General features: G+C 39.9%; 1 protein-coding gene across 1 annotated transcript in view; it reads left to right on the top strand.

Annotated features, from left to right (window-relative positions):
* The window catches only part of LOC137147107 (uncharacterized), a 280,155-nt gene that overhangs the window by 30,626 nt on the left and 231,734 nt on the right, over nucleotides 1-17,795 (top strand). Inside the window, 2 exon segments of the mRNA XM_067538874.1 lie at nucleotides 1,046-1,129; nucleotides 4,404-4,457. The gene's annotated coding sequence lies outside the window, so the exon portion shown is untranslated.

Genomic DNA, 17,795 nt, shown 5'->3' with positions numbered 1-17,795 from the left:
GCCATTACAAACTGTTAGTTATGGCACACTATGTAATATTTATATCATTTTCACACAGTGGTAGGTATGAAGGTTAAGAAGTAGAAAGGCTTTAGTGAAATTGCATTCATTTTCCTAGCAGGCAGCCATTTGATTTAGTCCTCTTGGAAACAAGGAAGCAACCATCTTTGCAAGGAGTATCTTTTCCCCAACTAGTAGTGAGGACATTTTTACTGCAATTATGAACACCTTCAATCCTAACAATCAGCTTCAACCCCTCATAAATTTTGGCCATTTTGATTAAGGAAAAATTGTGAATAAAGTAGGAAAGAAGGGACCAAGCAGACTCTGTTCAATTGCAATCCAGTTTCTTCAAGGATACATTTTGACAATATATTTTAGCTGTATGGAAATTCTGGATGAAAATAAAACCAGTCACTAGTTAGTTGGGTACTATGATCTGTTTAAAGTTAAGTAAGTCTAGGTTCTTCTTTAAAATGTCTTCTGTTACATGTATAGAGACCTATGAAAACTTTGTCTGACTTTTTTATCTAAAAATTCCAGGTAAAAATAGTTACTAGTATAAGATAACTTTTTGTTTGCACATTCCTTTAAAGACTGCTTTGAGTCTAATGTTTATGTGGGTTAGTATAACTAAAATAATGGTTTATTACTGTAAAATAAATAAAATTACAGTTATAAGTAGTTATTTGGCAAATTCTGTTATCTGTCCAGGATACAATGCTAGTTATGATAGTAAGGCCTCTTAGTCTTACATGGGCTGATTCAGTTGCAGGATCTGGCTCTAAGTTATTATAGGTGACTCTAGCTTTTGGAAGCACTGCACTCACAATTAGGGCTGGCCTTTCCAAATAGTTTGATAATGTTCGTTGATCTCATTGGGAGCTATTGGATTCTGAGCTCTTATGAAAATCTGCTCTGTAGCTCATATCCACATAGAGTTCAAGAGAACTGTTTCTATATGCAAGTGTGATAGGGTGCAGTAGCACTGGTGTGTCTATGGCACCCAAAGGGTTAACTTCATCTTGGCTTTCTCCTTGTACAGCTGCTCAGAGGAAGTGCTGCAAGAAGGACTGCTAGAGGGACAGAAGAGGAGACTAATTCTAAGAACCCAAAGCTTCACACCCAGGTGCTGAGTCAATTTCAGGTGGGGGAATTTCCTTATGTTTTAAGTTGGTAATTTATTTTCATTCATAGTGAAGTCAGAGGGCTGTGTGCGCAGGGGTCTGCCCATATGGAGCTCATTACAAAACTGGGGTCTTAAACTGTGTTCTTGCAGAGTTTAAAAAGAAGAGAGGTTTTCACCTCACGAGGGTTATAGGCTTTGCATGAAAATCTGCTGTTTTTTCAAGATGGCTCAGAGCTGGGTTCAGGAGGCATCTGATCAACTAATTTACAATCCCTATCAGGACTTTTAGGAAATTTAATGCAAAGCTAAATTTTGATTGTAAACATTCTTTCAAAATCAGCCAGTATTAAGATTAAACATACAATCCTAATTTACCCATTATTCATATGCATTATCATAATCTTTGAAGTTTGATAGTTTTGATGTGACCACTTACTAATTTTCAAATGCAATATACCAAAATGCAGTGTAATGATCATTTGAAGATGATGCAAATTAAAGGTGCTCAGCCCCTCATAGGAGAAGGCCCTATAAAAATATAGCATTTAAGGCTCAGAGGATAGGTAATTGGGTGGCTGTGTATAAGTCTGCACAACTGTGAGTTGTTGGCAGGTAATGGTGGTTACTAATATCAAAGTACCAATTAGACCTGCTTTCATTTTAGTTTAAATGCTAGATTAATGGAATTGCTCCTGTGTAAAGCAATTGTACAAACCTTTGCAGTTGCAGAAAATCAGGTTCATAAATACACTTGTTTGATAGCTGATGTATTAGCTTGTTGTTACATTAATTAGCTAGGTTTATCACAAACAGACTTGGTATACATCACTAATAGAATAGTGCTAGTAATGTTCCCAGAGACCCCTTTCCTTTTGTCTCTCATAGGTACTACTGGGTACATCTACACAGTGAGCGGTAGCGTGTCTCAGAGTCAACAGACTCAGTTTGATGGGGCTCATGCTACTGTGCTAAAAATAGCTGTGTGGATGTTGTTGCTCTAGGCTGCCAAACCTGCACTCCACCCAAGCCACAATGTCTACACAGCTATATAGTCTTTAGCACCATCGCCCAAGTCTGTCATCCCAGGCTCTGAGACTTGCTGTGGCTCACTGTGTGGACATAGCCCATATGGCCCCCATTGCCATAGAATCTGAGCACATCAAAATCTTTGATGTATTTACCCATCCAACATCCCTATGAGGCAGGGAAGTGCTATTCTCTCTATTTTACAGACGAGGAACTGCAGCATAGAGGTTAAGTGATTTAAGAAATCTAACAAAGGATAGGATTGAAGTTGGGTCTTTTGAGGTTGAGGGTGGCACTCTAACCAATGGCCCACCCTTCTCTTTGAGCCATCTGTTAATAGTGTGATCTCCGTTGCTAGCTCTGAATTTTCCTTCAATTCTGACTCCTTCACCTCCCCTCCTCACAGTTGCTACCTGCTCTCCTTCACTCCTGCTGAGTTCCTTGAGAGACTGTCTGGGGGACTATCCCTGCTTGCTAACCTGATCTCTCAGATCTGCTGTCCTTCTGAACAGGCACTTCCCTGACTAACTCTTGTTCTTTTAAAGCCCACTGATTCTTCAGTTCTCTGCAAGATTCTGGGCAGAAGAGAAAAAGGGTTTAAGCAAGCTTTTTTAATGATGAATTTATAAGTCTTCTTGTTTCAATAATCACATCATCCTTACCTTTTTCTTATTCAAAATAAATCAACTGTACAAACAAAGTTACAAAGAAATAAGCAGAACAGCTGAGGTTCTGTTATCAGCTGGCTAGTGAAGATCTGTTTTCCAGAAGGATCAGAGTTTTCTCCTCCCGAAACCTATACTTCCTTGACCTCACAAATCACTTAGCCTTATTAAAAATGCTTCTTCTCTAGTTGAAACCGAATCATCTTATGAATCAAATTGAATTGTTTATCAGGAGCTATTCAGTGGGCACTATCTCCCTGCTCAGTTGTAGTTCTGTGTGTGTTTCTTAGGGGGAGGTTTATGTCGAGAGGAAGCCCAATTTAGAACACAATTAAAAATGAAATATAAACCTATTAACAATGCTAGTTAAGACTCAAAGCAAAGTACACTAACTATTTACTGTAGGTTGCCTGTTTGCCAGGTCATGTCCTCTTTCAGCACATAGCAATTAAAGGTGATTAATATGCAGCCTCTTCATGGTAGTGAAATTCAAAAAGCATGAATAATTTCTGGCAGTTTAAATATTAAATATTTTACTGAACTCCTGCAATTTCAGGCTGCAGATACATAAGTTCTGTGTGTTCTCGTAATTACAGCATTAGGCAATATACTGTAGAAGCTTGCTTCAGAAAAGTTAGAAGGGCTACACCGGTCTCAAATATTTCCTTTTTGAAAGAACAGTATTACTTAAAACCATTGGATATTAAGTTACCCTGTATGTTCACTGAAAATAGAGGTGCTAAAATAAACTAGTGCTCATGCAAAACAAGACTCCCAGCTGAAAGCCTAACTTGCTTCTTTATGAAGAGTCTGGAATGTTTCCTTCAAAATAAAAATAATCTTTTCTGCTTGCTTTTAACATGAGAGATGATGGGTCCTTTCCCTGCTGGAGAACTTTAGCAAGATTTTTGGAGGACTTAAATAGTAATGTTTCACAAGGCTAAATTGTGCTTCAGTTTACTTTCTCCACCTGACAAATAATCTGCAGATAAGGTCATATCTTATGTGATAAGGTCATATCTTATGTGGGAGTCCAGTGTTCCGGTCCTCCAAAGATCATTGCAAGGCCATCCAGCAAAAAGTCAGTACTTGATATTTCTGACATTGCAAAAGAATAAATCAAAAAGTCACATTTCAAATGTTAAAAAGGCTGTGAGTTCTGGTCCAAATTTTCAAATGAGTGCATAAACGTAGACTCTTAAAGTCATATTAAGATATCTAAATGAGTGCTGAGCCATCATGCCTCTTTTATTTAGGTGCCTCCATGCGGATGTAGGAGCCTATCTGTAGACATTTATGTTTGAAATGTTTGGCTACTGCTTATACTTTGTTCTCTACTAAACAATAAAACTAGGCTCCCATCCCTATGAAGAGTGAATGAATTGTCCTTAATCCAGAGCCATTTTATTCTCCAGGCATTACTGCACTTTGACCAAGTCACTTACTTTGATCCTGGAGTTATATTCTAATATATTAGGACAATTTAAATAAACAGAGTTTTTGCAAGGAGGATTTGATTGTCTGTGGAGTCTTTTGAGATGTTTCTGTTGTTGCTGAAGCAATCTTTTCCCCTCTAATTTTAGGATAAAAGAATTGATTCAGAGAGCAAGGATTACTGCACAGTGATCCCCACTAAGGTAAGAATGCTGGAGCAAATGCTCCTGTTGGTGCTCAGTGTTCTGATTATGGGCCCCGTGAAATGCTTCCAGTTATCATTCCTGTCCCACCTTTTGGCCAGGCTTCACCCTCATTGCCCACCTTCCTTCTTATCCAGAGTGCTTTTGTAAGATTGGTTAAGTGGAGTGGAAAGGAGCAGTAAACACAATGAAAGTGTCTTTCTGGTTACATATTGATATATGTTAACTTGACTAGCACATTCATCTTGTGTGCAAATACAACCGTGTACATACATGCCAAACTGTGCATAACAATGTATACACACAGTTGAAGATTTAACCCTTGTATATAAGAGTATTTTAATTTATTTCTCATGGCTGTCAAGGAAATCTAAGACATTCAAGTAATAGGGAGATCTAATAAAACAAATCTTCCCAAACTTGACCCATCTCTAGAACTCAGAATTGCTAAATCTACTGCTTTTCCCAGAAGACTGCTGCTTTTTTGGCCTTTCCACTGGGAACCCTGAAACCTACTCTTTCTAGCATTAGGCTCTGGGCTCAGTGATGATTGTTTTTAAAATGTAGCCCTGGTGTTAAATATTCAAAGGTAATTTTCAGCTTCCCTGGCTTGTTCCATAACTTGGATTATCCATATCCAGTTTCACTGACTAGAGACATAATTTTAACAATATTGTTTCTTGTCTCATGTCCACATCGCTCAGATTTTCCATTTCATGTCATTAAAACTTGCTGTGGGAATGTCATGAGATTACAATGAAATTATTCAGCCTTTTCCTGGAGGCCAAAAAATGAAGTCTCTTGTAGGGAAAAAATGGAATGTGTTTTTTAATCTGTATCTTTCCAGTTCTTTAACCTTATTCTGAATTTTCTTGCTTTTGTGAATTAAAGTGGACCTAACTATATCAATATAGTCACTTTTTTGTCCTTGGACACTGTTTTGGTTTATGCTTCCAAGATGTACGTCTTATATGCATTAAACTCTTCATTACACTGCATCTGCAGAAAAAGAGGGTCTTGAATAAGTATAAAGATGTTACAAAACAAATATTGTGTAAGTCACCAGGGAAGCTTTTAGTTGCTTGGGATTGCTCATGAACTCCTTATTGAATGCTTTGTGTACAGGCTATTCTATGTTACCATCTTGAATAGATTTCATTACCCTGTTTCTTTGTTTCATATTATACCATGTATGTGATACCTTATTATACCATGATTGTATGTATCAGAACCCCTTTGAATGATGATCCTGTAAAGAACACCAGCAGTGACTATCAGTGTATTGCAGTGATGACATTGTGGTTGGCTTGTATAGCATAATTGCTTGAGCTCCCATTGCTTCCATTTCCAACAGGACACAAGCATATTAGTTGGTAACTTCTCCAGTATTGCAGTTGCCTTCTACCTCTGGAATATAGAACTAAGACTTGTCTATACCCAAGAACTGAAGGTAACCCCTCTTGGATATGCAATACTTAAAGGGAGTGAAGCTTAGAGCCTCTCAGACCTGGATTGGCGTGGTGGTCAGTCCGATTATTACAGTATATGAAATATTTTAGTGCACATAAACAAGTCTGGTCTCCTGCTCTGTGGGTACTAAGGTCCCAATAGACAGGGAGTAAAACATGGGCAGCGCTTCCATACATAGGAAGGGGTAGGATGCAGGAGGCCAATACCAATGGTTTTGGCTCTCTGTGCCATAGAGCTGGGCTCCATCCAGGATAGTGTGGAAAATTACTGGAGATTGGTTAGGGTTGTAGTCAGTGGATTGCAAATCTATTTGCTAACCTTCTCTTTTAAGAAGGTTGTAGCTGACTGAGGGTAGGATTCTGCCCTTCACAGGGCATTTCTGTGGGTGGCATTCTGCCCATCACAGCCTGTTCACTCAAACTTGGAGCAAGGAAGGGATTTGGCCCATGGTAAAATAGCTGAACTATCACTACACTGGATACCTGAGGCCTGTGAATCTATCATGAGCTTACCATGTGATATTTATTGTGAAGAGTCTTTGAGAATAATGGGATTTCATATAGCACACACTGTTTCTCTGTCTACCCAAACTTAACACTGCCTCCTAAACTTAAAAAAAAGACACCTAAAAGTCAACATTACAAAAGTCTAGGAGATTAATGAATTCCACTTGTTGCTCAAGGGGGGTCAATTTTTCGTTTCCTCGTCATCTCTCTTTTTTACCTTGGTGCCTTTTAGCCAGTGCAAGTGCCTGTTTATAACTACTTCAGACTCTATCAACCAGGGTAGATCTGAGCTAATGATCAAGACAGAAGATTTGAAAGTGTGTTTTCCATTAACCGTTATCTGAGCCATCTAGCTTCCCATAAGTAAAGTTCTGTAATATTTTTTTTCAAATAATTTCCCTGCTATTGTCTGTTGTTCAAATTAAAAACTGGTTGCTCTTAAAATATGGTTATTGCTAATTCATTAAATAGCAGTATTTCAGCAGGTAGCTGTAAAATAATTTATTATCTGAGCAAAATGCAAGTAGCAGTCGATAGAGGGAAGCAAAAAAAGGCAAACTTCATGTATTGTGATAGATTATTCTATGAAGACACTTGTTCTGGCACTGCTACTGGATAACAAGACTGCTTCTGGTAAAGCACATATCTGAATACAGGAAGGGCCTAATATTCAGCTTAGTGCAAAAGTTTTAGCATACTATGATAGTTTTGGCACCAGGATGAACTTGGTCTGAAATACGAGCAGCAAGAGCTCTTGAGTGGTTCTGGCTGTGTGAGTTCTATCCAAAAATGCGCAGAGATGTTTTCATTAGCTTGCAGCTCATAATAAAACTCTGGGATCTATAAGCACTCAGACTGTGCTTCTCCAAGTTAATTCATAGGACTCCATTGTGACTCCGGTACGTGAGAGGGGGCATGGAGTAGGCCTCAGCTGCAGCGCAGAGAGCGTCATCATTAAACTATTTCTCTCATCAGAGTGCAAAGACTACATGAGTTAGTAACTCTAAGAGCTGGTGAAGAGGTTAGCATTGAAATTGGGCCTTCTTTGGATGGAGGCAAGTGTCATAAAGGCTCAAGAGAGCTCTGGATGTTTGATTTAATATGTGCTATAAAAGAAGTGGTCAATTTTGCAAAGATTAACCTTCCATGGCAATGTTGCAATGAGGAGATGGAGGAAGAGTAAAATTCCTGGTGGAACAAAAGATCTGGATATATCATTACTTGCATAGTTTCAGTTATTGGCTCCTCCCCTTATACACAACTACAAATCTGTTATTCACACTCCACGTGCACTGTCACATCCTCCTTTTACAGTTGTATACAGGTAATTACACTGTTAATCACTCACTTAAATGAATACTTGCATTATCACTCAAATGAATATGCACACAGAGGACAGAGTGTGCAGAAAGTCAACCACTGAGGTACCTCTTTAATACTAAATGAGTCCCTCATGTGTAGCATCAGTGTGGTAAATCTTCTGGCGCTAATCATTGGCTGAGGCTGAATTCTTAGCTGTTAAATTAAATGATTCCAGCTGCAGTCAATAGACACATAGTTAATCCTTGAAACACATAGTAAATATATGACAATGAATTGGAACAGCCAAGACATAAATAGCATGAGTTTTTGGTGCTTGAAGCAGAGATCCCAAGAGATGGTCTCTAAAAAGTATCAGTTCTGCAGCTGTAACTACATTTGTTCAGTTTAATTCTCACACTACTAAGGCCTTGTTTTTATTAAACTTTAAAAATGTGTTAATTTTTTCTTGAATATACTGCTCATGAAATGGACTAGAGAATGGCATGATGTGGGGAGGAACTCTGCAATCTTCCCCCTCCCTATGCACCTCAGTGTCAACCTGTAGCAGCCCCTGCTATTCCACTGCTAGGCATCACCTTTGCCCACGCTGCAATTTTGCTGAATTGTGTGTATTGTATTATTCTGATATAGATGAATGAGGTGGGAGGAAAGAGAATTATTAGATCAAATTTCCTTTATTACCTAAATCAGGATTTTTAAATATTTGAGTTCGTACTGTACAGTGCTTTCAACAATTTCTGCCTGAGGTATTGCTATTCAGTCAATGAGCGTTTACAATACTTAAACCTTTGCCAAGTGCCCTTCTAAAGAAGTTGTACATCATTTCTTATTTTAATCTGATTTCTCTCTATGCTTAATCTATTTCGTCATTTGAGTCTTGATTGTTTGGGGGATTTCCTGGAGAGGTAAAAAGTTTAGACCATGTCTACACTACAAAATTAAGTTGATCTAACTTACGTCAGCACGCAGCCGCCACAGTAATTACATCACTTGTGCATATCTACATTTGCTCCTTGTGACGGTGGTGCATGTCCTCACCAGGAGTGCTTGTATCGATTGTACTGTCAGTATGGGGCATTGTGGGACAGCTCCTGAAAGCCAGTAACAGTTGACATAAGCATCTACCTTGACTCTATGCCAGTCATGGAGGTGGAGTGATTAAGTCGATGTAGAGGGGCAGTTACGTTGGTGGGAGTGAAATTTAAGTATAGACACTTCCATAGTTAAGTTGACATAAACTGCCTTGTGTCGACTTAACTCTGTAGGGTAGAACAGACCTCGGTCTCTAAGAGGCAGTGAAGGAAAGATGACTGGAGTCCAACCCTGCTTGGGATCCTCAGTCAAAAGTGAACAGGCTATTGAGTCCTTTCCCATAAGGTGTGTTGCTTGCTGGACTGTGGCTCAAAACTCTGAGGCGCACCCACATGAGTAAGAGGAGCCAAAGGTGACATGGAGAAGTGAGAAATGTAAAATACAGGGAAGAGTGCAGACAAATCAGTGTACATGGAAAAGAAGATACAAGAAGGGAGAGAGAGAAGACATTGAAGACAGTGTAGGAAAAAGCAGGTCACATTTTCCTACAGGAAAGACTGCAGCTAAACCAGGAAGGTGGGGGAGAAGGAAGGCAAATAAGTACACTTCTGTTATTTTTTTAGACACAATCTACATATGCCAAAGAGTCTGTGACTTTGGGTTGTGTGTGGCTGCTGGCTAGTGGGCTTAGTCCATGTGTAAAATTTCAAGTGTGTAACAATATATGACAGAAATGTTATATATATTGTATGACATATATACAATCAGACTATTTCTGCTACACATTGAATCCCACATCCTTCACTACTATTTTTAGTCTGGCCAGTGTGTCCTCCGTTTTGGTCTTGAGTGGTTGAAAGCTCTCTAGGGTAGCAAAACAGCTGCCATGGATCAAGCATGGGCTTATTTGCTCCTAGAATACAAATGTCTTACTTATTTCTCTGCTGTGAAGTAGTTAGTGACTGAAGAACTGGCTCTGTCTCAAACACTGGTTTACCTTGCAACTTCAACTGCTTTTAGCAGAATTTTTCAAGAGGTGCCACAAGAGCTCATCACAGAGTGAGCCAAGAGTTTGTGGCAGTTTATCCATACCTCCTGACTTGTGTGTGGACACGCCTTATGTCTGGAACTCTTTCTCTCTCATTGGCAACAAAATAATTTCCTTTTCCAGTCAAAGCCCTTCTTGAATGCTCTGCTTCTACAATGCCTTGTAACTCCGAGATTAGAAAAATGGATATAAATATCATGCATCTTGAAAGTTTTGACCATCATCCTATCGGCATCACATATCTGAACTGTGCCTGATTTTGAGCAGGGTTAGATTTGTACTGCCATTGACGCCAAAGGGGCTCTTACCATTGGTTTCAATAGAATCAGACTCTTAGATGGTAAACACCTTGGGGGCTGTCTGGTCAGTGCTCAGTAAATATCCTGAATCCTATGGCTCATACAAGGGCTCTGACCTCAGATCAAATTAATGTCTCATTTTAAACATTGATTAAAGCTGCATTTAGTTTAATCTCCCGACCAAACATGACAGGTTGCAAATGCACAACATTGGATTGTATTGGTGACTGCTCATGTTCTTTGACTTAGTGAAGCAATGTGGCATCTGGGGCAGTGATTCAAGCATTGATGCAGCAAAATATGCCATGTGCTCCTCCCCCTGCTGCAGGTTTTGACGCTCTTGTGCATTCTATGCTGCTTCTCAGAATAAATTTGAAGCAATGTCTTGTGGGTCAGGGAATGCAGGGTGTAGAAAGAGGCCATAGACCAGGGTTCATAATGGCTAGTGGACTGGATTCTCAGCTGTGCCTGAGCAGAGTGCAGATTCAGAAATGGGTTGGGGAAGCATTAAAGTTGATTGTGATTCCTGATTCCATACCGCCCTGCTCTTACTTAATCTATAGCTGCTGAGGTGCATCTGTAACTTCATGATGCTGGTTTAAGGTCCCTAAATGACCTTATGCCAGTGGAGGACTGGAATAGAAAAGCTGTTCTCTGCTCTGCTCTCCATTGCCTTGTCTGTGCACTGGCTATGCACCTGATATGAGAGTGTAACTTAGAAGTGGAAGGGATGGCTGGCATAGGACATGGCTATGCTGCTTCGGCCAGCTTTATGCCAGCAGAGTTTTCCTCAAGGCAAAGGAAATTCTGAGCTGGCTGGTTTATTTGTTTTGCACTGTATGCATTTACTTCAGTTGAAGTAGTACATCTACCTGCAGGGATCTAACAGATAGGGAATCCACATGGAATAACCTTTTCCCAGCTGCTTCCTGACAAGAACTGAGTAGTAAAATAAAGGCAGTGGGGCTGGGAAGGTCTGGTGTAATCCTGAATGACATTCCTCTTTAAGAAATGTGGCCATAGACAAACATAGTGCTGCCCAAGTCAAGAATGAGTTTGACTGTTCTCAGGCAGTTTAAAGCAGAACACAGTACAGAATTGTCATTGTATTAGTGGGCATCTGCTAGTCTTAAAGGATGTGCTTTTCTCAACTGTTAAACACATCTCAAATATAATGGAAACGAATCTCAAAGAACAGGATTTGTTTTTTTAGATTCATCATCCTTTTCTCTTTGGAATGGAATACAAGTTAAAATGCATTGTTTGTTCAGACTTGTTCAGTGCTAGATTCCTGTCTGATCTGTGGTCTAAGGCAAACTGACTGGTTCTGGAGAGCGGGATGGAGTTCTCCTTCATGGCTTTGCGGTTTAGCAGTTTGTAAGGTAGAAAAACAAACCAGTTAGCAAGTCCCATCGCACAATCTGTACAGTCTCATATAACTGCTTAAATAATGTCTCATCACTGCAAACGCGGTTCTGAATGAAGGATTTCAACTGGTAGCTCAGGGGCACCAACGCCCAAAACAAAACTTTTAACTCTGATTCAGGAGACAAATGTTTGTGTGCTCCTTAGAACATGACTGTCTCCAGGCTTTTCTAGTCATCCCTTCCATGTCATGTGGGGATCTACATCTCCTCCTTGGTGCCTATATAGAGACAATCATGTGTGTTGACACAGGCTCTACACCTTCAAGTGCATGATAACTCAAACTTGTTAAAATTGCTGTTTGCTGTTATATTACTGACACTAATCTAGATCAGTTGTGTTTAAAGATAAAAGTAATTATTTATTGTTGCAAATGCAGTAGCTGCATACTGTATGGGATTTTTAAACTAACAAATAAGCGCAATATTTTCTAAAACAATTGTAATCTCTCTCTGTTGAACTAGAACACCAAAATTTGGGTCCCAAGTTGCTTGAGCTTTTTTTCAAACCATAGACTGGGCTCAAGCCTACTCTTCCCTGAAGGAAGGGTATATGTCAGGGGTGGCCAAACTTACTGACTCTCAGAGCCACATATGATAACCTTGAGAAGTTGGAGAGTTGCAAGACATGCACAACCTTTGCACAGGTATTTTAAAAAATATTAACATACTACTTACTGTTTCACAGCTAATTACTGCTAGAGCTAGAGGCCTTGTGGATCTCCATCCTGGTCGTAAGTGTTCTGTCCTGTGATGAGGAGGGGCGTTTTGGGGTATAACCCCAAAGGAGGCACCTTCCAGGGCTTGGGGCTTCTGCCCTGTGGTGGGGAGGGGGGTCTCAGGGCTTTCATCCCATGGGAGGCACCTCCCAGGGTTTCCACTGAAGCCCCAAATCCTGGAAGGCACCTCCCACAGGGCAAGCTCTGAGAGCTCCTTTCTCACCACAGGGCAGAAGCCTTGAGACCCCTCCCCCTTCCCTGGCTGGTAGGCGGAGAATGGTGTGGGGGTAGGGGAATTTGGGAGGCTCCGTGAGCCACACTCGAGTTGTCAAAGAGCCGCATTAGTCATTACTCACTGACATAGGGACCTGTCTGATGGAAGCAATGTAATTGGGCTGAGGAGGCACTACAAGCACCAAAGGATGGAGATTGTGAGGGAAGGTGCAGATAGAAATAATTCTCTCCATTCCAACATGACTGTTTCCAGTTATAATCTCCAGAATCTGTGACACTTTGCAGATGGCAAACTTCATTGCTGAAATTGCAGAAGGTACATTCATAGTGCCTTTAAGTGCTTGAACCAACATGTTGGATTGCATAAAGAGTTACCTTTTGTGATAATAGGAACTGACTGAATGGCCTCAGGGTGAATGTACAACTACTAACAAAATGAAAATGGCTTATATGATCATAGAAATTAGATTAGAAATCCTAGGAGGTTGCCTTGTCCATCCTGCTGAGCCAGTGCAGTTGGGTGTGCTGCAGTGGTCTAGTGTCACTCAGTCCCTGGCCCGTGTGGGTGACTACTTAAAGTCCCCATTGTTAGAACTGTAGAACTTTGTGGGTTTTTTCAGTTCCAACCCCTGCCTTCTGTATTTTCATACAAAAAACTATGGGAGATCCAAAGTGCACTGAAGTCAATGGAAGTCTTTCTAGTGATTTCAAAGGCTTTTGTGTCAGACCCTATGAAGAGAACATTAAGGCTGCACAGGTCAAAGCTCAGGAGACTGGAAGTGCATGTTCCTCATTAACTGTCTCTTGTCCTAATGGTTTGGAACGGCTTTACCGACACAGAGACAATAACAAAATGTCTAAGCAGTAGATTCTGAGGGGAGAGGGGAGAGCTAAGAATTCTTATGCCTCATGGCCACACTGCCTGCCTGGGTACCATCCACAACTGCAGTCCCTGCTCTTGGAAGTGCAGAGATTGCTTTCTCCAGGGGCCTCAGGGGTGCACGACACCTGCACAAAAAGTAAGGAGTTAGGGCATTTCCCCATTTCCCCCCTTTACTTCCCCAGTATGCATAGCTCATGAGATAGTATGAGTCCTCCCTTGACGCCATAAGACTGGAATGACACCAGCAGACTGTTTCCTCACCTTCTCCTTTGTTAGAAATATTTATTTTAAAATCTCCTTAAAAGCTAGTGGTATTAAACTAATCATAGTAAAGTGGCAATAATAATAATTAGGGCCATAAAAATTCTTCCTCCACAGTAGGTCTGGGGTTTCCATGAGAGTGGGTGCCTAATTCCCATTGAAAATCCCAGCTGAGGTATCTAGTTAGATGTAGGTGCCTAACTTTAGACACAAGTTGGAAGTTTTTGGAGCAGGTGTATAGTGTTGTCTAATCTTCTAAACTGCAAGGTCATTGGGTTAGGGTCCATGTCTTCTTCTAAGTGCTGTAAAATGCTGAATTTGGGTTTAAAATGCCAAATGACCATCTTGTGAATTGTTTTTCTGTGATACAGTTGCTCATTTCAACAGCCATTCTCCTTTGTGATTTTAAAAAGGCTACCTGTTATCGTGAGCAGAATACATGAAAAAATTCCCCATTAGCAGTGGCTTTCCACGTGTAACTGGGCAATAAATGTATTTTATTGGCTCAAAAGAGAATAAAAATCACCGTTAAATTAACGGAAACATCAGAATCAGATCAGTGTAAAAACGGATCACAGCAATTTTGAAAGGAATGTTTACCTAAGAGGGAGATTTCTAGGGTAACTCCTGTATCTTGGGATGTAGAATGAAGGGAAGAGGAGATTGTGTAGACTGGATTTTGCTCATAATGTAAGTCAGTTTAATTCAGGTGGCAGATTCTCATCAAGACTGTTAGGTCTATTCATAGACAGTGCATCTGTATTTCCAAGGAAAGTAAGAAGATTAATATAACTCTATAATGGTATGTTGAGAGAGACATGCAAAGGTCTGACTAGCTAGAATCTTTCTCGTAAATCTCTTAAATTTTGGGCAGCAGTATATGACTCAAAATATGGTGCTCTTTTAAAGTATTACAAGATTAGGGGAATGTCACAATTTGTACATCTTTTTTGTGAAACAGAATAAAATGCACAAATCCCAAAAGTGTAATAGTATCTAAGCAAAAATACCAAGTTTACAAAAGGAACTTGGTTAAGGCTAATAATCCATTGTTAGCATTTTGGCATTTCAGCCTATGAAAGAATACTTGATGCAGACGACAGAATAAGTTAAGGACAGCCTCAGCCTGGAATTTTAAATCTGTGAACTATATTTTAAAGGGCACTTCCGTCCTCAATTCAAACAGCCTGATGTCAGAACTTTTGTTAAAAAATGCTCTGGCCTGAATCTTGAAAACACATGACCTATGGGATCAATTAATCAATGACGGTCAGCCAGGAGAAATAAGTCTACATGCAATGTCTTCAATAAGTAGGAAAATAGAATCCAAAAGCATTGTGGTAACTCTTTAGAACACTTTTTAAAAAAATTTAAAATAATCAAAACATCAATATTGCCAACCACAAATATTTAATAAGCATGACTCAGGTCTCAAAACTGAAATTTTTAAATATAGGCTTTAGGTTTTTAGTTGCCTTCTGGATTGAGCCTCTTTGGGGTCATATTTTTAGCTATTTTCCACAAACATGAGAGCTAGAAATTTACTTTTTTTAAAAATATGAAAGCTGAGGTTCATGACTCCAGGAGCTGAGGCTTCAAGAAAAAACAACAAAATGTGAGGCTTTTTATGAAATTGCAAGAACTAAGAAGGCAACTTTATTAAAGTAAAGCTGTCACTTGGTAATGAGTGCACACTCTGCAGTTTCAACCACAGCCTGTACTGCATTTGCAGGTTTATGATAAAACTCAAACCAAATTGCTGGGCTGGTTGCTATTAAGTTAGGTGTGTAGTGACATGAACAGTCACGATCCTAAATTTCTTGTGCTGTTACAATTGCATGTGCAAAAAGAGTGAGCGTGTAAATGGCTAAAAGGGACAGACCCAAATCAGATACTTATATGTGTCCATTACCACAGTTATCAAAACATAGATCTAGCAGTTCAGTTTAAAAAAAATGTTGTTGTGGCTCTATGAAGCTGCTCATGGGTTTGGAAGTTTAGAATTAGTCTGGGGGAGATGGGTTAAGGGGTACAGTACAGGTGATGCAGTCTAGGTGAGTGAGTGCACAGAGATGCACATACATTGTGGGCTGAGACAGAATACATTCCTTGTTGTAAAGGGTTTATTGATATGGACTTTTGAATGGCTGAACTACTCAACACCAGCTATAGTTAATGAAAAACAGATTTAGGCGGCTGGTACCGGTGCCTGATGATTGAAATAATATATCGGCGCTCTCATTCTGAGACATTATACATAAGGTCCTGTGTAAACCACAATTTCACGGACTGCATGGAAATCATGAAATTAGCCCAATACTGTGAGGGATGCCCTGCTGAGGCAAGGCCCCCTCATGCAACTGGTCGTGTTCCAAGTGGTGGATCCCAGTCTCAGCATAGCCAGTGTTTCTGGCTTTCCCCTGGGTCTGCCGGGGCTGTTGCGGGGTGTGCCGGACTGGAGTTCCTAATCGCCATATGTTGTCAGCGTTGCACTATGGGTTGGCTGCACAGGAAGCAGCAGCAGTGGCCTGGGCCAGAGCTGAGCATAGAGCAAGCTGAGCCCTGATCCCTATCTTGGGTTGGGCCAGGCAGGAAGCCAGTGCCATGTGGTGAGAGACAGATACATACACATACCTGGCCCGCTCCCCACTCCACTCCCTGGGATAGGACCTTGGGGGTGGGACAGCCCACTAACCTCCCTCAGGCAGCTGCAGCCTCAGTTATATACCTTCTTTATTTCTGAGTAAATTGTAAACCTCTAACTCTCGCAACAAAATGCAGACAGATCCTTTACTACAAAGGCATAACTAGCATCACTTTATTGGCACTGCATGTTAATAAAGCCTAGATAATCTCATAATGTATGGGAGAAAAAAGAATTAACATAAACTGAATTTGTATTTATCCTACAATACTGAACTGCAAAATGCAACATTCCTGCCAGTTGTCTTCACAGGGATAGACAGAGGGCTCATACTGTTGTCTTCTCCCCTTTTAAATGACTGTAGTAAGTTTAATACTCATTAACTGAGATTGCTGTTGGCAAAAACAGAAGCTGGAGGGAATGTAAGTGAACATGTGCTGTGCTTTCCATTTTCACTGGTTACCAGGTCTTTTAGAGAGCTTACAACTTGCAATTCTTGCTTTAGTTTCTTTAGCAAATACAATGGCATCTCTTTGAGCATGCCTAGAAGAAATGCTCTGGATCCAGTAAACTGTGAACAAACCTGTTTGCATTGCTGTACTGTACATCACAGCACAGATAAGCCCTAATTGTTATGCAACTCCTTAGCATAAGCTCCTGGCATGGCTCATATGCTTCTCTTGTACTAAGACTGTCCAAAATAGCAACAAGAAAGCATGTAACTAAAGACACAGCAGGAGTGTAGGAATTCACACAGGCCTCGGATATTGTAAGGATTGAACAATTCCTCACATTTTAAATCTTCAAAAATGCTAAGTATAATGTATTTTCTTCGGAGCTTCTTCAAGGTAAGCAATTTTTAACTTTTCCTAAGTGTGTGTGTGTGTGCTTTGCCAAGAAGGGAACTAGCTGAGAAAACTGTGTTCCAGGGTCTGATGCCCAGTAACTAAGTGCACTCACTAGCTTTGTATTAACTTTCTAGAAATCAAAATGCTATTTTCTGCTACAATAAAATGAAAACATTTTCTGTGGTTTTAAGTCAGGGAAATTCTTATTAATTCAAACAGCAGATTTTTACACTTGCAGAAATAGGGAGTAGTTGGCAGCAACTTTAAACAGATCTACTGATGCATTTGATGAGACACAAACCTTTTGGAATTAATTATTCTTACACTTTCCTGAAGCTTTTGTTGCACTTTAAACATACTCAAGCAAAAGAGACATAGAACAAAAGCATCACTGAAAATATTTTATTAAATAAAATAGAATATCAAAAATTGCAGATAAGCACAATCTTAGGTAGTTATCTATTATGTTAAAATACACTTACCAAATTCAGAAGCTAAGAAATGGAAACTAAATTATCCAGTTGCAGATTCATTATACCTGAAGTCAAATAGCATGATAGAATAATACAGTTATATGACTGAATGCCTGTTACTTTCATCTAATTGATAGAACTAATAGTGGGAGAATTAAAAACAAATTTTTCAGA

Source organism: Emydura macquarii, unplaced genomic scaffold (genome assembly GCF_026122565.2).
Source record: "Emydura macquarii macquarii isolate MOO-44397 ecotype Brisbane River unplaced genomic scaffold, CSIRO-AGI_Emac_v2 contig_499, whole genome shotgun sequence".
Taxonomy (NCBI): Eukaryota; Metazoa; Chordata; order Testudines; family Chelidae; genus Emydura; species Emydura macquarii.
Note: the sequence above shows the minus strand (reverse complement) of the source record. Positions and strands in the feature narration are given on the sequence as shown.